Source organism: Mus musculus, chromosome 5 (assembly GCF_000001635.26).
Source record: "Mus musculus strain C57BL/6J chromosome 5, GRCm38.p6 C57BL/6J".
NCBI lineage: Eukaryota > Metazoa > Chordata > Mammalia > Rodentia > Muridae > Mus > Mus musculus.
In genome coordinates this window covers 106499477-106519435 of record NC_000071.6, presented here as the reverse complement: position 1 = coordinate 106519435, position 19959 = coordinate 106499477, and the positions used below count along the sequence as shown (strand labels likewise).

The 19959-nt window shown below is 44.7% G+C and overlaps 1 long non-coding RNA gene across 2 annotated transcripts; it reads left to right on the top strand.

The window, feature by feature from the left end:
* Positions 1–3454: 3454 nt before the first annotated feature.
* On the top strand, positions 3455–18543 carry Gm28050. Of its 2 annotated transcripts, XR_389478.3 has the most exons (4): positions 3455–3713; positions 3796–3855; positions 8020–8152; positions 18141–18543. It is a non-coding gene; the product is annotated as a predicted gene, 28050 (long non-coding RNA). The 2 variants fall into 2 exon arrangements; XR_389477.3 differs by having other exon boundaries at positions 3455–3855.
* The last annotated feature ends 1416 nt before the right edge of the window (positions 18544–19959 follow it).

Here is a 19959-nt window from a genome sequence, read left to right as displayed (position 1 = left end):
AAGAGATGAGAACTCAGGCAGCAGCAGCCAGGGTAGCCTGAGAGAAACCCAGAATGCGTAATTGACAGGACCAGCTCTTGGGGGGCTGCATGTTCCCGGAGCAAAGGGAGTGAAGGATAATTTTCAGCGTCTAGCTGGATGAATCACAAAACTGCACACAGAAACCAGAGAGACAGAGTCCTATTTTGGAAAAGGACGTTCTGCTTTGTTTTTGACATGTGTTTGAGGAGCAGCCTATGGCAACATCTGGCAGGATGGAGATTAGTTAGAGTAACGACACATGCAAGCAGCATCCACCTGACGGATTTAAATTCCGGAAGACACTATGCATGGAGAGGGAGGCGAAGGGTGAGAGGAAAGGAACATGAGAACACCAGCATTGTTAGTGAGCACAAGAGGCGCCAGTCAGGCACAGAGGTGAGGAGGGATGTGAGGAGGGGTGGACAGAGTCAGGGGCGCCAAGGGAGGGGTGTGGACACACCTGTCAGGTTGTGCCAAAGAATGTCTTCAGTACTTGAGCTGTTGTTTTGAATGTCATCAAGATGGAGGGAATGGATCAGATGAGGTCATTCTGGAGGAGGAGTGACTGGCTACCTGGTGAGGAAATAGGCAAAACCAGAGACATCGAGCTGGCCTCTCTGCAAGCTGGGATCTGAAGAGAGGAAGACTCGGTGCAGAAGCCTAAGGCCCAGGAAGGTCCAGTCTGATGCTCTCAGAGCCAAATCCAACTCCCAATTCATACTCTGCAGTGTGACCTTGCAGCTCCCTTGTCCAGCAAGTTTCTACCCCAGGCTGGCTTTATGACTTGCTTTTGTAAGCTGAATGAGGCAGGAGGTAGAAATATGGTGTCAGCCCAAGAGACCCGAAGTCTCACTGCTCCCTCTCTCACACTCCCATCTTCCTCTCCCTCTTCTCCCTCAACCTCTCCATCTCCACCCTCCCCCTCCCCATCTTCTTTCTCTTCTCTCTCCCCATCCCCTCTCCTTTCATTCCCTCTCTGCTTTCATCCCACCTTTGTGAGGACGGGTTTGTGCTAACATAGTCACATGAGTGATGTCACTGTAACTAAACTTCTGCTGATTCTCAGGCATGTGAGACCATCCTTGGCTGGATCTGCAATGACTCCGGTTGACTAGTCTCTATAGATCTATATCATTATCCATGCATTGTTGTTTTAGAACTGTCAATAAGTGACCAACGGTGCTCTGCCAAGCCAGCCCCATGGGCACAAAGAGGAAGACTGTGTAGCCCTTATATTTCTTCTCAGGGACTTCTGAACTAGAACTGCTCAGAGGGATTCATTCACAGTTTGGGGGTGCACTGTCCAGTAGCAAACGGGCTCAAGAATCTGTTGGAAGATTTGCATTGAGTTTCATTAGAGTGGGGAGACGTGAGTATATCTGCAGAGGTGGAAAAAGATCGATGGTAAGGTTTAAGCAACAGGAAAGACACTATAGGAGCCTGTCAGATGGAAGGGACCCTAGGAAAAGTCAGAGGCTTCCTTTGTTTGGAGACAAGAAAAGCAGACGGCAGCAGGAAGTACCACACTGAATTCATTGTCATTGGGATTGCCACCCGAAATTGTGAACGGGGTGTAGGTTTCCCTAGCCACGTGTCTCTGGACATGCTCAGACTTTAACATCCAACCAAAAATTAGCACCCGCACCCACACATCTCCACATCTTTAGAACTAGAGGGGACCTGAGACACAGCTCCTTTTGTTTCCTCTGGCGTGTCAAATGCTGCCCTGACAGCACAGGAGTAATCTTCAGTTTGTATATAATGAGGTCTGAAATCTCCGTCTTTGCACATTGATCACGGATCTTATTTCACTAGATAAACTGACAGCAGTCCCGGGTACTTAAACAAAAATTTGAAAAACCTCGGCCTAGCCATCCACATCCATGAGCTGCCTCCCGCCTTTCCCTGTCACTTCCGTGGTTCAGTCATCTTGTCTGTGTGCAACAGTCTTCAGATTTACCTGGATTCTTCCATAGCCAATCCATTCTGCAACGGCATTAATGCCGCCATCATTAAAACTGTCATCTAGGAGAAAGATGTGGTTTGAAACAGAAAAGACCACCTCCAGACTTTCTCCCTAGCATTTCACCTCAGTGTCTCATCTGAATTACTCCTCCTGAATTACCACGTGCTGGGTTCTGCTCTGAGTATTCAGAATCAGAAAAACAACAACAACAAAACCAACAAAACAAAACGCCTTGTTTCCTAATGGTCACTCTGTAGAGGAGTCAGACAACGAAAGACAATTGTAGCAATCAGGTGTCATAGTTAACATCAACTGTCAACTTGACACAGCAAATAATTTGTTGGAATTGGAGTCTTAACTAAGAACTTGCCTTTATCAGTTTGTCTATGAGGGGTTGTCTAGATTGGTAATTGTTACAGCAGGGCCCAGCTGACCATGGGCACCGTTCTCTGGGCAGGTAGTCCTGGGCTAAGTAAGAAGAAGCAGAATGTGTGTGAATGATTCACAGGCAGCATCCCTCCATAGCTCCTGCCTCCGGGTTCCTTGAGCTCCTGCCCTGACTTTGTTCAACAATGGACTGACCTGGAAGACAAATTAGCCCTTCTCTACCTAAAGTTGCTTTTGGTTAGAGGGTTGTTGTTGTTGTTTTAAGTCACAGAAACATAAAGGAAATTAGAATAGCACGTTAACTATAACATGATTGGAGGTGTAGCTATTATGAAAAAATTAAAAACACAGTGGTAAGTGGCAGTGGGTTGCATGCCTGTGATCCCAGCACTTATTAGGGAGAGTCAGGAGTGACAGATGTCATCTGGGTTCCTTCCTGAGCTCAAGGCAAAAAAGATAAAAAGAGATAGTGAGGGTTGATTGAAGGATCCTGAGAGACTCGAGGAGAAGGAAGTGAAGACATTATACTGAGAAGATATAGAGAGAATGTTCTAGGTGATGTTCCAAGGTACTCGCTCACTCCTCCTGTACATCTGTTCACTCCAGTCAGTTTACAGTAGTATAATTTTTAGGCTAATCTGTCTCTTCTCTTTCCCCTATATGTATCTATCTATGTATCTATGTATCTAAGTATCTATGTATCTATCTATCTATGTATATATCTATCTGTCTATCTATTTATCTAAACATGCAAGCAGACACACATGCACACACACACACACACCTTTTCATTTAAATGTCCAACTGTTGTTTCCTGAGCCAGACCTTATATTAATTTTCAGGTTTCTCTGTGTGCCGTGGGGAAAGCTAGACTTGTTCTGTGGCAATTGTCACCAAGAACAGCTGATACTGGAAAATGTGATTTGTTTCCATTAAAGAAACTATCCTAAGAGCTGGAGAGATGGCTCTGTGGTTAAAAGCAGACTGTTCTTCCAGAGGTCCTGAATTCAAATCCTAGCAACCACATGCTTGCTCACAACCATCTGTAATGAGACCCAGCACCCTCGTCTGATGTGTCTGAAGACAGCTACAGTGCACTCATACACATAAAATAAATCTTAAAAAAGAAACTACCATAAAGCGGTTGTATAAAGCAATATTCATGCAAGTTCTTAACATACTGAGAAGCAGCAGACTCTGGTGCTACATACCTGTAATTGAGCATTTAGGAGGTGGAGCTGGAAGAAGCATTCAAGGCCATCTACTCTAATCTACATAGCAAGTTTGAGATCTGCCTGGGCTCCTACCCAGTATTCCACCTGCATCCCTCAAGATACAGGTAATTGCCATTTCTTGATATTTATTCTGTGACAGTTCCTTCTCAAATATATTCCCTGATATTTATTCCTACCCTTCTTCAGGTCCAAGGTCATTCTTGGTTCCATCATTTTCCAGTCAAGGAGGTGGAGTTCTCATAGCGAGTAAGTTTTAAAGCCAGGATTTGGTTCCCAAGGGCATGGTCATTCCCCTGGCCCCAACAGCCTCTTTTGTTCCTAAATATCTTTGCTACAATTAGGGAACTTGTATATATGATACAACTAGGAGTCATTCTAGAGCACAAAGCTTGGCAGTCAAGAGCCTGAGCCTTGCATTAGGCTGCCCAGAGTCAGCTGCAGTCGTGGCTAAGCTCCTTGACTTTCTTGGTCTCAGTTTCCTTGTTGGTAAATTGTGTATATCAGAAGCACATGCCTCATAAAGATGTCAGGATAATTCAATATACAACACATACAAAGTACCTAGTACAAGCTTCATGGGGGCACGTGCCTGTAATCCCAGTATTTCAGAAGCTGAGGCAGGAGGATCATGAGTTTGAAGTCCACCTGGGCTGCATAGTGAGACCCAGTCTTGGGGGGGGGGGGACTGCTAAGTATAGTTCCACTTACATAATTGCTAATATATGTTGAGATTTTTTACAGTTGCTAATGCAGTACTTTAGAGAACACATGCTTATACGTGCATTTCTGGAAGGTGCAGACAGAAGCAAAAGGAACTGGCCAGAGAGTGCCCTGGAATAGGACTGAGAGCAGAGACAGGATGTGACTCAGTCCTCGCCATGGGTGCTTGTAGCCCTGTGTATATTTAAATGTCAGATTATATATTACCTGGTTGAGTGAACAAGTAAGTCATTCCTGTGAAAATCATATTATTCCCACTGTAAGGAATTTGATACAAGAAGCCATTAGTGGACAGGACTAATTTTCAGATTTCTTGGAGACCTTGAAAAAGGTAAAGAATTTTACTTGAGGAACAAATAACTGGGAAGCATTTTGATAGCAACATTCTTGCAAAGTAGAAGGCAAGGGTGGGAATGAGTAACCAGCTAGGGTGGTCCCGCCATGGTAATTCTAGATACCATTGATACATGATTTGTCCTGGGAAGACCATTTCTATTCACCCCAGAAAGAGAGGGCAATAAGAGGCTCAAGGAATTATTTTATCCGAGTCCAGCTTGGTGAACTATAGAGTTTACTGGAGTTACTTATAGGACCAGGAACGAGGAGCTACCCATGGGAGCAGGGGTGAGGAGTGGCTCAGGATCATGGCTAACTCAGAGACTGATGCTTTACCAGAAACCTACACCCCAGGATGGCCATGACTCCCCAAACTCTGCATCCCTCCCTGACAACTTCCAGGTACATACTCAACCCAAGGGCTCCAGCAACTGTTGGCTGCTTCTGGAATCTCAGGGAGGGCTTATAAGTTTGGATGTGTATGCGCTATGTCTGCCTCTGCTTAAGACAACTGAGGTCTACACTTGGAAAACTGGAATAATGTTTGGGCTGGAGAGTCAGAGGGACTTGAGTTTTCTATGTGATTGGCCATGTTCAAAAGTCCCCAAGCCTTAGCTTTCTTGAGTAAAAGAATGGGACCAATAACCACATAGGGCAGACTCTCCCTTTTTCCTCCTTTCCCCCTTTTCCCCTTTTCCCCCCTCTCCCTCCCTCTCCCTCCCTCTCCCTCCCTCTCCCTCTCTCTTCCCCTCTCTCCCAGTTTATTTACATATATGAGCACTCCATTTGTATGTATGCCTGCATGACAGAAGAGGACATCAGATCCCATGAAAGATGGTTGTGAGACACCCTGTGGGTGCTGGGAATTGAACTCAGGCCCTCTAGAAGAGCAGCAGAGCTCTCAACCACTGAGTCCTCTCTCCAGCCCTAGGGGAGAGGTTCTCACTCTTCCTCATGCTTCAACACCTCCTGCTGTAGTGATCCATAAAATTATTTTGTTTTGTTTTGTTTTGTTTCCAAGACAGGGTTTCTCTGTATAGCCGTGGCTGTCCTGGAACTCACTTTGTAGACCAGGCTGGCCTTGAACTCAGAAATCCGCCTGCCTCTGCCTCCCAAGTGCTGGGATTAAAGGCGTGCACCACCACCGCCCGGCATAAAATTATTTTTGTTGCTACTTCCTAACTGTAATTTTGCTACTGTCATGAATTGTCATGTAAATATCTGTCTTTTCCTATGGTCTTAGACAATCCCTGGATCATTCAACTTCCAAAGGGGTTGCACCCCACAGGTTGAGAACTGCTGATGAGGGCTTTTAAGAAGCCCAAATGCAACGTTGTTGGAAACTCACAAGATACATACTTGCTTTTAAGGAAACAAAGCAAGATCGGAACCATCATGAGACAATGCAATGAAACTAATTTGGGAAAATGTTGATCTTAGGCGCTCAGCTGCAGGATGAAAACATTTTTTTTTTCCTTTTAAACTTCCTTTAATCATGTATTTATTCTGTGCATTGTGTGTGTGGAGGGAGGAGCACCCACGTGCAATGGTGCACCTGTGGAGATCAGAGGACAATTTTTGATTGTCTCTTTTCTCCTTTTATCAAGGGGGCTCCAGGGATCAAAATCAGGTTGCCAGGCTCATTGACATGGGCCTTAACCCGCCGAGCCATCTCGCCAGCCCAGAGAATCTGTCTGTAACTCCTATACCAGTAGGGGGAAGAAAAATGAAGGATGGCGGAAAGCCAGATTCTGGTTTGCACAAGAAAGTTCATTCCGAGTAGTTTTCCAACAACATTGCTCCCCTTCCTCAAGCAGTGGGACTGTAGGCATCATGCCAATGCAGCCAGCAGCCTGGCAGAGAGTTTGATCTGATTCTGAGACCCAACGACAGGCCATTTGCACCATATGCCGTTGACACATTAATGTAGGCAAGGATGCTAGTTACCCGGGGAATCAAGGCTGAAATGCCACTCACACTGGGCACAGCAACTTCAACGGCAGAAGTTCATCAAAGCAAACAGTGAGGGTGGCCAAAATGACTGAAGTGGAGGACAAAGGGGGACAGCGCAGGGCTCAAAGCTTAACAGAGTTTTTGAGGTGTGGTACTCCATTGTGCTTCTAGAAGAGCTGCAGAGTCAGCAGATATGAAAGCTGTGAACAGTCTGGACTGTGTGCTGCTATGAGTTTGTGTGTGCATGTGCAAGTGTGTATGAGTGTGTCTGTGTGTGTGAGTGCATGTGCATGTGTGAGTGCATGTGTGTGAATGTGTGTATGTGTGACTGCTTGTGTGTGTATGTGTGAATATGTGAGTGTGTGAATGTGTGTGTGAATGTGTGGATGTGTGTGTATAGGGATGTGTGAGCATGTGTGTGTGGAGGGGGGTGTTAAAGGCAATGTTGGGTATCTTCTTCAATTGCTTTCCACTGTGTTTGTTGAAACAAGATCTCTCATTGAATTTTGAGCTCAAAATGATGATTTGGCTTGACTGGCTTCCAGCAAAGCCCAGGGCTTCCCTTGTCTCCGTTCCTCTGTGCTAGCATTGCAGGTATTCACGGCTATGCTGAGCTTTTATTGAGTGCTGGGGCTTGAACTCAGTTCTCATGTTTGCATGACAAGAACATCGGCAGCTGAGCCACTTCCTCGGCCCCACTGTCTGCTCCCTTTGCCTGTGTAATTTTATATGTCCACCAGGCCTATGACTTGTGTCTATTGACACCAGTGGGCAATACTCCGGTACACAAGAGTCACCTGAATCCACACAATTCTACTGTAAAAAAAAAAAAAAAAAAAAAAAAAAAAAAAAAAAAACAAGAAAGCAGCAGCCAGGTGACTCGAGTAAATGCTCAGCAGCAGACTTTTCAGAATACAGTTTGGTGGGAACACTCTGGGCCTTTGGTTTCTTTCTTCCCCTTCCCCCCAGCCCTGCTTCTTGGTTACCCAGAGCCATAATGAGCCTTTCCTCCCCAGCATGAGAACAGGCTCACAGCCAGCACAAGAAAAGGGCTGAACTCGTGTGGGGCAGACAACTTTATCTCATGGGTAGATCACACAGCTGTTTCTTTCCTTCTTCCGGGATGCAACTAAGCTAATGACTTTTAAAGTATGGGTAAGGCAGTGCCATGAATTCCGAGAGACAGTGTCACGCAGCAGGAGAACTACTGCAGACATCATCAAAGGAGCTCCGAATGAAATACCCGCCCACTCTCGCCATCAGATAGAAGAATCTTCTGGGAGCAGAAGGATCTTTCTAACTTAGGACACCCTAATAAAAAAATAGAATCACCGGCTTTGTTATTTTCTTCCCAGCAATTGTGGCCTTTAAGCCTGTTAACACTAGTTCTTTTTTTCATAGGAAACTTTGGAAAAAACCATAAATATAAGACGAGGCCACCAGAGGATGTAACTATCTCCCAGAGTTCACTATGGTGAGGAGTACAAGTTCTAGCCATTGAGGACTGGCTCTGGCGTCAGTCTCTAGTCGAAACGTAAGTCTCTGACCTTTTTTTACTCTATAGAGGACACTAACAAATTATTCAACTTCCCTTCCTCTAATCTGATTTGTCATCTGCAAACTTGTATAGCCGAACTTCACCTGGATGAGTCATTGAGAGGATTAAAGCACACACATGTGAGATGCATGCTTGCTGGTGTGTGAGGAAGATGGCGGTCTGGTTCTGAAACCATGGGCTGTTTATGTTTTTCAGTGTTGAGACATTGCTTCCACTAATTCTTAGCCAAGTCCAGGGATCTATTTAAATCAGGAAGTTCTAAGGCTTTCTGAGCATTTGCCCTGTACTCACTGGGCTGTCATACTTTACAAAGGACTGGAAGAAGTAGAAGAGGTTTGGCTTTGTTTGCTTGGGAACAGCCGGGTCAGCCCTGAGGCTGAGCTTCTGCTCTATGCACCCCAAAAGTCCATCTAATACAAGGTCCAAACACTGTTTTGCAGGGGTCTCATGACTACTGCTTTCATTCTTGATCTCCTTAGCCACTTCCTAGAGTGACAGGGATCTCTGCATGACATAAAATATACCCTTTCCTCAGAATCTGTAGATGATGCTCATGGTCCCCACTCTAGGTGCACATCCTTCTGGTTAGACCCTGCTACCTCCTGATTACCTCTCACTATCTCCTTGGTGATGCCCCTCTGGCCCCAGGAGACTCCTTCATCACACTAAACATGGTTCTGCCTCAGAACCTCCGGACTTGCTGCCTTCTCTCTCAACAGTTTTATTTCATGCACCTGTGTGACTGGCTTGCATTTAGTTCCGTGTGCAAAAGCCACGGAGGCAGAGCAGGAGTCTTCCATGATTCTTTTTAGATAGACATCCAACTCTGATGTCCTCTGCCACCTTATGCTGATTTGTTCTTCTTCAGGGAGCCTTCAGGACTCAGTGTAAAAAGGTTAATGTCCTTCTGAGGTCCATTTTCCACTGTTACAAATGGTTTTGATCCCTAACTGATTCTTATCATCTCATGTCAGTCATCGAAGTTTCCCTCACTCTCTGCTAACACCTCAGCTAATCCAGCCTGCTGTCCAGCAAGTGAGGAGTTGTCTAATGACACCCGGACACTGGGTTTCTATAGTCTCTTTGGACTGAGGTTGCTGCAGTTACCAATTTATAATTCTTGGGCATTGAAATTGTCACCCAAAAGATGTTCTACTGAAGGCTGGAAGATGACTCAGATGATGAAATGTGTGCCTTAAAAGTTGGATGACTTAGTTTAGATACTTGGAACCCACATACAAAGACAGGATGGGGGATGGGAACAGGAGGGTCCTTAAGGTTCATTTGCCAGCTACCCTAGCTGGGTGAAGCCCATTGGGTGAAGCTCAAGGCCAGTGAGAGACTTTGTCTCAAATAAAAGATGGGGGATACATGAAGAGGGATATTTGGGGATGTCCTCTGACCTCTACACACATGCACACACACACACACACACACACACACACACAAATTTACACAAATGCATGTGTTCCACTGAGCCCCTGGGTTCCTCCTTTTTTTAAAAAAGATTTATTTATTAGTATATGTAAATACACTGTAACTGTCTTTAGATACACCAGAAGAGAGCATCAGATCTCATTATGGATGGTTGTGAGCCACCACATGTGGTTGCTGGGATTTGAACTGAAGACCTTCTGAAGAGCAGTCAGTGCTCTTACCCGCTGAGCCATCTCATTAGTCCCCTCGATTTTACAGAAGCTACTCTAGGTCCTCCCAGAAACCAAGGCCAATGGTTGTAACAAAAATTTCACAAGCGAATGATACAATGTAAAAGGGAACAGGGCCATTTTTATCTGTTGCTGTCTGGCCTCACATATTACAATATATATCTGTGCCTCGCCTCTTGATGCCCACTGCCATCCAGAAGACAAGCCATTCTTGTTTGTCCATGCTCCCTTAAGTCACTGTGTGGGCTGCTCATGGGCATTAGCTTGAGACTTACAAAGTATTCATCTGCTGTGCCTAACCTTGTTAAGGGTGCTCATATGCCTTACTCCAATCTTTCTTACAGAGGAAATCTGTAATGGGCATTATCCACATCCAGCTTGTCAGAGATATAGGTGTTTTGAATGTGCAACAAAATTTTCTATCTAAGGGATAAAAAGACTACAACAGAGCCTGTCAGGTTCTTCCCTTATTAATCAAAGGTGGATCAAGGGTCTAATTTTCCTGAACATCTGTGTAGACATTGTTAAGCAAATTCCTGTGAACACTTAATCAGATTATTGGGGAATCCCAGGCTCAAGTGCATAGTAAAGTCAAGGTCAGACCTGATTTCTACCTCACTGTGTCTGGGTTTAGCTGGTTATTTACTGCTGTAACAGTTGGAATACAAAGTTACAAAGTGTGCTAGACAATATAAGATACGTCAGTGAGGTTCCTGATTAACCTTCAAAGTCTTTTGAGAGAGGCATACCTGGAAGACAGGACTGAGTATCTCAGCTAATTAGACACTGAGATATTTTAAAATAGGTATTGCTATTTGTACAGTACAAACCAAATAGACATTGGGTGTTTGGATGAAAACATATAAACTATAATCCTACCCAGACAAACTAGGAACTTAAAGGAAAGATCTATAAGAATTCTTCCATCATCTTTAGCAAAAAAAAAGTGGTCTGGAATGGCTTTTGAGCAGACAAAAACTAATCAAACAATAACAGCCATGTTGACATTATTAGAGAGAGCAGAGTCGAAAAAAACAAAAGCCCTGCATTCACTGGTGGGCTCCTTCCTTTTAGAGTCCAGAGCACATATGGATAGTTGGGGCCTTTTCTAGTTTCTCCAGTGTATGGCAGGATTAGCCAGGCAAACGCAATCTGCCTCCATATCAGAGGGAGAATATTTCCATGTGGAAAGGGCTACAGCTGTCACTGACGGACCTCCATGCAGCCAGCGGATGGAATGGTTTCCAGCAGCCATGCTTTTTGGAGGAGTGGTGGTGGAGGTGGTGATGGTGGAGGTGGAGATGGCAGTAGGGTGGTGGTGCCTCTCTTCCCACCTGAGCTGGCTTCCTGTGACCCCGACAGTGATGAGGGGAAGACCCCAGCACCTCCAGAAAGAGTTGAGAAGAGATCAGAGCATTTGGGCGTTGCTTTGACAAGTTGCCCAGGATACCAGGAAGAGGTCCCTTTTTGGTCTTCAAGGTGCACTCTGTCCAATGCTCCAGTTCTTCCTGAGTCTGCCTTGGCAATTAACAGGGAGGCACACGCGACCTTTGGTCATCATTAGCTCCTTAATCATCAACTGCCTTCCCTTCGGATCCTGACCCACTTCTCTTTTCTGTTATAAAACCCTTCCATTATCTTTTAAGTTCAAAGGGCTTTCTTGAAAATGCTTCCTCTTATTACAAAAGTCATACTTACTTATTAAGGGAAAAAAATCAGGGAGCTGAGAACAGAACAAAGTGTAAAGTTTATATGAGTTTATGTCTTCCCCCCTACCAAGAGCCATTCTCACCATTCCACCCAAAAGTCCACCGTGAACAGAAACAAATAATGTCCACTTCTAGACTCACAGAGATGTGCTCTTCTGTGCAATTTATGTTTAGTAACTTATTTTTTGTGTTATTGAAAGAGCATTTTCCATATGTCAATATAGATTTTTTTCTCATTCCTTTTTGTGAGTGAATAGCATCCAATTATGTAGTTTTACTAGAAATTGTCCAACCCACCCGTTACCAAATACTAAGTTGTTTCCAAGCTTTATTTCCTGTCACAAATATGTTTTTGTTGAGTCATCTGACATGTTCACTTAATATTTTGACAGATATTGCTAACATCTTAACAAGTGTGTACTTCATTTAGCCAAAAAAAAAAAAAAAAAAGAGAGAGAGAGAGAGAGAGAGGACTTTCGTACCACTCTCTCCCAAGGTCCCTAAGTCTCCTGAGAAAGTGGTGGCCAAAGTTTTGCATCTGAATGGCAGTCATGTCACCCACTAGCTATGCAGTCCCTCTGACTTACAAGGGCCCTTGGTGCTTCAGTATTCTCACCTACAAAAAAGAACAAAAACAAAACAAAACAAAAAACCCACAAGTTTTCTGCTGTAATTCAGTAAATAGTTCAGGGAAGAACCTAGGACACATCTTGTCTTTGCCAGCAGGTCCCTAAGCCACCATTGTGGTTTGCATCTGCCTTCCATAACTGCCTGTCCTTCCTACAGTTCTCCAGAGAGATGTACCAGTCCCAGGGATTTAGTTCTGTCTTCCTTGGGTGCTGAGCTGAGCTAACTACCAGCTCTCATTTGTGTTTGGTGTGCAGTGGGGCGTCCTCTCTGAGTTACCCAGAGTGTCTCAAACTCCAGGGTTCAAGTGACCCTCCTGCCTCAGCCGCACATTCCATGAAGATTTCTTCTGAATAATTTTGTGCAAATTTATCAGCTCTGCAAGGTTTTGAGAATTGAGTGAAGAGGTACATTTTATAGGCGACTCTTCTTCAGGAAAAGATTTATTTTTTATTTTTTATTTTTTATTTTTATTTTTTTTGCCAGAGTTCTTTGGCCTGTAACTCTTGCCAGCAGTTCCTGATATCTCTGGCCACGTGCAAGGATATTGAGAAAGGGCATTTGGAGCTCATTCTGTATGAGCTCAGGTAATAGAAGGGTTTCATTGTTTCACTGTGGTGATGGCTGCATTACAGACTGTACAGTCTCCATCCAAATGTACGGCCCTTCTGTCTCCCAAGACACATAAGTTAGCATCTTCTTCAGACAAGGCTCCTTCCTCATGGAGTTTTCCCAGTCACCAAAGAATATTTTGCCTCGCAAATCTCAGATGGCTTCGTGGAGAAGGAGAGGAGACTTGATGCCCTCTGCAGGAAGGCCACCTCAGCCCCCTCCCCTCCCATAAGAACCCTTCACTGTAAGGAGATCTTAGTTTTGGCATGAAAAGCCAGTATCAGAGCATTTGAATTTATTTTCCACTTCAGTTTACCCATCTGCTCCAGAAATCTGATTTAAATACATTTTTATCAGAAGCTTCCATGGGCCCCAAGTTACCTAGCAACTCCTTTGGCGAGTCTCCTTTGGCGAGTTGTTTCTGACATAAAGAACATTCACAAGTTCGGGAGAATGTGTTTTTAGCCTTCAAAGTTTATGAAGCAAGAATTAAATATTGAAGCTGCCATTTTCGCTCTGCGTGAACATGGAGCCTGTTAAATTACATAGAGTCTTGGGGGCTGTATTTCTAGAGAGAAAATTTTAATTAACCTACACGACCATAAACTTAAATGAAATAGTTCTGTTTAATTTGCAACAACCAATCCACTCTCAGAATTGCTTAGTTCTAATTTAGGATCTTTAACAAAATCTAATGAGTGTTTTGCATTTTGGGTCTGCTTTGGTGAGTTAGAAAGAGCGAGTATTTCGGGTTTTAGCAAACATATCCCTTGGCTCCTCTGTGAGGACGAAGGCTGAGACCTGCAGGTCAACACGGTGGGTTAAGCGTGTTCAAAGCATCACTCACCTCCAGACGGAGATGATGGATAAAATATTAAACACATATATGCATGCCCGTGAGTGCCTGGCCACAATCTAAAACCAAAAAGGAACATATTTATGGGCTAAAATGCAAAGAAAAGGGTGTTGGAGAGATGGCCAAGCAGTTAAAAGGCTCCTAACTGGTCTTCCAGAGGATCTGGGTTCAATTCCCAACACCTACATGGTAACTACCAATCTTTTGCCACGCCAGTTCCATCAGATCTGACGCCCTCTTATGACCTCCAAAGGCATTTTGTGCATGCATTGGACAGACATAAATACAGGCAAAACACCCACACACATCAAATATAATAATAATAATAATAATAATAATAATAATAATAATAAATTAAGGATAGATATATGCTAAGTGGTTAAGAGTACTGACTGCTCTTCTAGAGGTCCTCAGTTCAATTCCCAGCAACTATAGGGTGGCTCACAACCATCTGTAATGTGATCTGATGCCCTCTTCTGATGTCCCTGAAGACAGCTACAGTGCACTCATATACATAAAATAATTAATTAATTAATTAATTAATTAAAAACCAACTGGTCAGCAAGGATTAAAAACTACACAGCTCACAGGAAGCCCAGGATAAATAAGACCTCCCATGGTTGACGCTCCTAATCCTTTTGGTTTAAATGACATTCAAAGTGAGAGTCTAGACTCTATATGAGGATCAGTTAGAGGTGGGGAGATGCCTTTTAGGGGACACTGTCTTGTTCTAAAGCTCACATCTTGTTTGGAAGGCTAGTAAGATCTGATAAGTAAGATACTTTCAACATGTTGGTATAAGGGCTGGAGGGTTGGCTCAGGAGTTAAGAGGGTTATTGTTCTTACAGAGGACCTGAGTTTGGTTTCTAGCACTCACAATGAGTGGCTCCCCATTGGCTATAACTCCAGCTCCATGGGTTCCGACCCTGTGGCCTCTGTAATCATATTTTTAAAATGAGATATAAAAACATTGAGTATGTATGCAGAGTTACAAAGGACATGAGCTCTCTTGCTGACTGAGTTCTTGAACCAAGGGCACCCATGGGTTCATATTAAGAATGCATAAAATCACAGAGACATTGAGAAAAATGGATTTTTTTTTTTTAGGTGGTGGTGGTGCAGCAAGCAACATAATTTCCACTAGCAGCCAGAAGATGACTTTAGATCAGTGGAGAAAAGAGATGGCTAGACACAGAGCGGTCTTTGCTGACAAGACAAAAAGTCCTAGGCAAGGCAGAGAGTGTCTGAGCCTGGTTACTCATAGAACAGCATGTCTGGGGCAGTTTGCTAACATTTTGGTCTCGATACCCCTTTACACTCTCAAAAATTATTGAGGACTCAAGGCTCTCTTTCTCTGCAGGTTTATGTAGGTTGTAGATCGATGCTTACATGTCAGACAATTTTAAAACAGAAAAATTTTAAAGTCAGTTCAGTGGATGCCCTTCCTATGACCCCCTGGGGGCATGTTGCAAAGACCTCCAATGGATGTGGTCTTTGCAATTTCATGGGTAGCAGGTTTATCCTTGTGAGAGACCTCAGCAACCTTCATATGTAGTTTTCCTCTTTCTTTTCTTTCAGTTTTTCGAGTATAAAAAGCAAAGACGGCATCTCTTGGTTGTGTCTAGATTGCCAACGTCATCATTACTCTTGGACTTTGGGTGTGTCTGCTAAGTAAAGGTTTACTAAACACAAAACCCTGCACTATGGCGGCAGTCTGTCTATACTATGTACCGCTTCTAGGTAAAGAATGATCAGGCAATATACTCAGAGGCTAGACGGAGAGAGTGGGACCTGGTGGGCAGCATGAAATTTCACCATGCTAAGATAAAACATTAGTTATCTCTGGAGATTTTTTTTTCTTAATATTCCATACCACTGTAGGTAACCGAGAGAGTGGGAAGCAAGACCACAGATAAGGGAAATTCTGAAATACAGACAGACGCATCCTATTGGACATCGATGTAATGACGTCATGGTACAGCTCACGGCCTCTGAAAACTCCTATGTTACAGAAAGAATGAGAGAGATTAAAAAGAGATGATGTCTTAGCCGGAATAAACTTGGATAAATCTTGTCGTTTCCATTTCAGGACAACTCCCCGGGGTGGCTTCATCCCACCCACTCCTGTTGCCAAGGGTCTCTCACCACCTTTCCTTAGGAAGACCCTCCTCATTGAACGCCTTTCATTTCCTACGTCTATATACATATGTCCGTATACAGCTGGGAAACGCTGTCCTGGCGGGAATGTTTGCAGGCTGGTCAGTGTTCCCTAGCTTCCCTGCAGGGCTCTTACAGTCTGTCCACCACCTTTCTGAGAGTACTGAGAAAAAAAGTGGGCGGGGCCTTGTACATGGAGGGGTTGGAGTGGAGGGGGCCCAGCCTTTCTTTCTGGGGTACAGGCTGGAATGTGAGTGGGTAGGCAGCTGCCCTATCCCCACCTGCAGTCCCACAGACTGGGTCTGGAGAGTCCTGCCCTGGCCCCAGCTGCTCCACACTCCCCAGATCAAACATCAGCTGACAGGCTCAACTGCTGTGTCCTGGAGGTCTTTGAAAAATGATTTTCCAGCTGTGCAAGGCTTCGCCATTGTCCTCTGTTTGGCCACCTTCTCTACGGCAGGCCCACTGGCAGCAGCTCATGAGGGGCAAGATGAGACAAATCGAAGCGCCCACAATAGAGCAGCTCCAACCACCATCCCTCCCCCCTCCACTGCCTGAGGTCAGATCACAAAGACCCTGCATATGGCCTGTTCTTGCTAAGCAGTCCGTTTGTAGGCCTCTAGAATTTTCACAAGTTAGAAGAGGTGCCAGGAGAAAATTTGCAGCCCCTGAGGGTGCCCTGGGGGTGGTTAATAGCCAGGGAGGGTGACAAGAAAGGGGTGAGTTTAGTGTGTGTAGCTCCCAATTGTTTGCCTAACAGCCGGAGGTTGACCTTCAGCTTCCCCGGCTACCACATGGCAGAGGCACCAGCCGGGCAGCACGCTCTGAGGGATCAAGGATAATGAAACTTGAAAATGCAAATGATTTTAATGAACACATATCTCACACTCCTCCCCAGGCTGGTCCGTGGCACAAAGTCGCTTGCTTCTTTCTCTGGCACACAGGCAGTCCACAGAGACCCACCTGCCCCCGCCCCCCCCCCCCCCCCACGGTTTCCACAGAGGCCCACCTGCCCCCCACGGTTTCCCTGGATGGTGGAGAAGTGTGTGTTGAGACTTGAACCTTGCTCAGGACAGTGGCCGAAGGGACTACAGACAAAGGGGGACTTGGCTTTTATGAGAACCTGACAACTAGAGTCTGGCGCCCAAAAGGGACTGGGCCAGTGGCCAGGGACCTATCTGGTTGGCTTTGTGAGACCTCAGGTCTACTGTGTAGCCTGGCTTTCCTCTGCATGTGTCCAGTAGAACGGCACACAGAACTGTATGCAAGGGGCCTGGTCTTTTAGGCCTGCTTGCTGCTTAGTGGTCTGCTCAACTCATACTGGTTATGCCCTGCCTTCTAAATGCCGCTTGGGAGAGACTGGAAGGGCTTGTACTATACCTCTTCAGGGTCAGCCCTGGATAACGTGATCTGTCTAATCTTGTCAGGTGTCCAACCATGTGACACTCACTCATTCTGAGTCTTCAAATTCTGAGTCCCAGCAGCTTTGAGTGATACGATCAGTACTGGAGTGGAGAAGGAAAACCTGCCACACACACACACCCGGTATTTCCTACATCTACATCCTGATACCCGGCTACATTTCTTGATCCCACAAGAGGTTTTCCAGTGGGTAGGGAAGTCCCAGTGTTTGTAACCAAATGTTTGAGATAGAGTCAGCCTATGGAAGTGCATGTGGTGGGCATAATTTTGATCTAGGTATCAACCCAGGTTAATAGAATTGTTTTGTTAAGTGATATACAAACATAGGAAGTGTGGGTACAGTCATTTCATTTTGTAAAATGCCATCGTAAAGATTTCATTTTCGAGAAAAAAAAATCAAATGAAAAATAAAAGGCTTTGCCACAAGGCAAAGGTTTAAAAACCTGCTATCAAGAATGGTGTGCCCCAAGACGTCACTGCAAGGACAAATCAGAGGTGTGTGTCACTTCAACATGGGCTTCAGAAACAAAACAGGCTGGGAACAAATAACAAGAGATAGGATAGCCACATTTTCTACAGTACGGTATACAAACTGAATTAATTAGGTGGAGACTATTATTAGACGCCGGCTTTCACCATCCATTAACTGCTGCGTGCGTCCTCACAACACAGGCTGGTACAGCTTGTTTAGAAGATGCTGTGGTTTGCATAAAGGAAAAAAAAAAAAAAGAAGCTGTGGTTCTCTGACTGTCACGCAGCATTTGCCATCACTTTTAAAATCTGCACGTCCCTTTTCAAACGCTTAGGCTATCTCCCGTGAGCAGCGAGCCTAGGCAGTGAGCCTGGATTTATTCACTTCCTCTTGGAATGGGATTTGAAAGCATGGCACAACTGTTTTGTTTTGTTTCTTCCAGAAAGGAAAAACTTGATTCTGGAGCCATGGACTGTTGTCTGCCGGAAGGAACCTCTCCGAGTTTCTGTAAAGGTGGTTAACCCGCAGGCAGGAGATGCTACTTGGGACATTTTTTTGCAAATTTACATTTATGTTTGTTGATTCCATATTAAACCGAACAAGCAGGCTTGTGGAAGGTAAAGCCTTCTTTTAATTAACCCTCTTGGTGTGGGCTCATGTGATTAAAGATGACGGAGCTGCTCCTGGGGTTTCTGCTACTGAAAATACTAACAATAATCATTTGTTTTGTTTTTATATTTAAACACATTATTGCATAGCTTGGTGCAGAGATAATTACCAATTTTATCTCCTGTGTTTTTCTAATGTTCATTAATAACAATAAAGGGTTGTAGGTTAAAAACTCATTTAATTGCCTTTATGTTAATGACATTATGAATAGCCTTAGCTACAAGATTCTAATTCTGTCCAGTATCCTCTTCCTCCGGGGAGCCCCAGGAGGCTGCTCATTTTACCAGCATTACTGATTCAGGGTTTTTCCTTGCAGGTGGGTTTTTGTACATAATCAGAATTAATGCACAACACATTTCGAAAGGAATGGAGTAGAAGCACTCAGAATAAGTAATTAACTAGAGCGCCCAAGGAAATACGCCCCGGCATATTTTTTTTAGCATATTCATAAAACATTAAGAACAGTCGTAAACATGGTAGAAACAATTTCCTGGTAATGTGCTTTTTAAACTATTTTTCTGGCTCCCTTTCCCTTATCCCTTTGCATAGTGGAATTAAAAAAAAAAAGAAAAACCTGAAAAATCTCAGGGTTGCAAATAAGACACCCCAAGTGTGGTTCGTGCTTTGGGATAACAGGAGCTTCTGGGCCACTGCCACCAAGTTGAGCAGGAACCTGGGCACTGTTTCCTCTGCAGTCCTCGTCCCCCATCTCCACCGTTTAATTTGCCAGACAGGAAATGGGCAAGACCAGCTTACCGTATCATAGAAGTTGTGCCTCCTCCCCTGCTACCTCTGATCTAGAGCACTGACCCCACCTGGGAGAGAATGTTTCAAGCTACTGTCCAGTTCCTCCTGTTCCAATGGAGGCTGATCATTCATACGTTAGCAAAGCCACCAAGCTCTTACCTCCAACCCCAGTCATCTGGAGTCTGCTTCCCTTTGCCTGGCCCTGTGGTCATGGGGTTGGGTGAGCTCTTCCTCCTGTAAGCTTCACACCCCCACAGTGGATGCCATGGCGTAGAAGACCCTCGAGGTCCATGCTGTCAAAGAAGCCAGCCACAAAAGGATAAAGGCTGTGGGATTTCACAGACATGAAGACGCAAGAGAATGAATCAACGAGAGGTGGGCAGAATGAGGAGAAGGAGCAGTTCTTCTTTAATGGGCATGGAATGTCAGTTTCCAACACGGAAAGGCTTCATGCATTTCCTGACCAGTCTCCTGCGCACCAATCCAAGTCTTCCCCCGGGGATCCAGACCTACAGCAGGCAGGTGAACCAGTGACCCATAGGGACATCTCCATACTATCTGTGGGGACCAAAGCAAAGGTACTTCTAGCCCACTTTGATGTTGGTGTCTCTTGAGTGCACCAGGAGCAGGCACAGATACTGTACCCTTCATTGAGCCATCACTGGGTGAGCTGTTTATGAAACTATTTTTAAAATCATGGGCCCAGAGCTAATGAGGGTGCTCAAATATGGCCTACAGTTTCAGAACACATAGCTAACCTTGTCAAGCCTCAGTTCCCTCGTCTGGGAGACAGACCACATGCAGTTTGGATGATATTTAGCTTGGAACCCAATAAGCTCTTTACT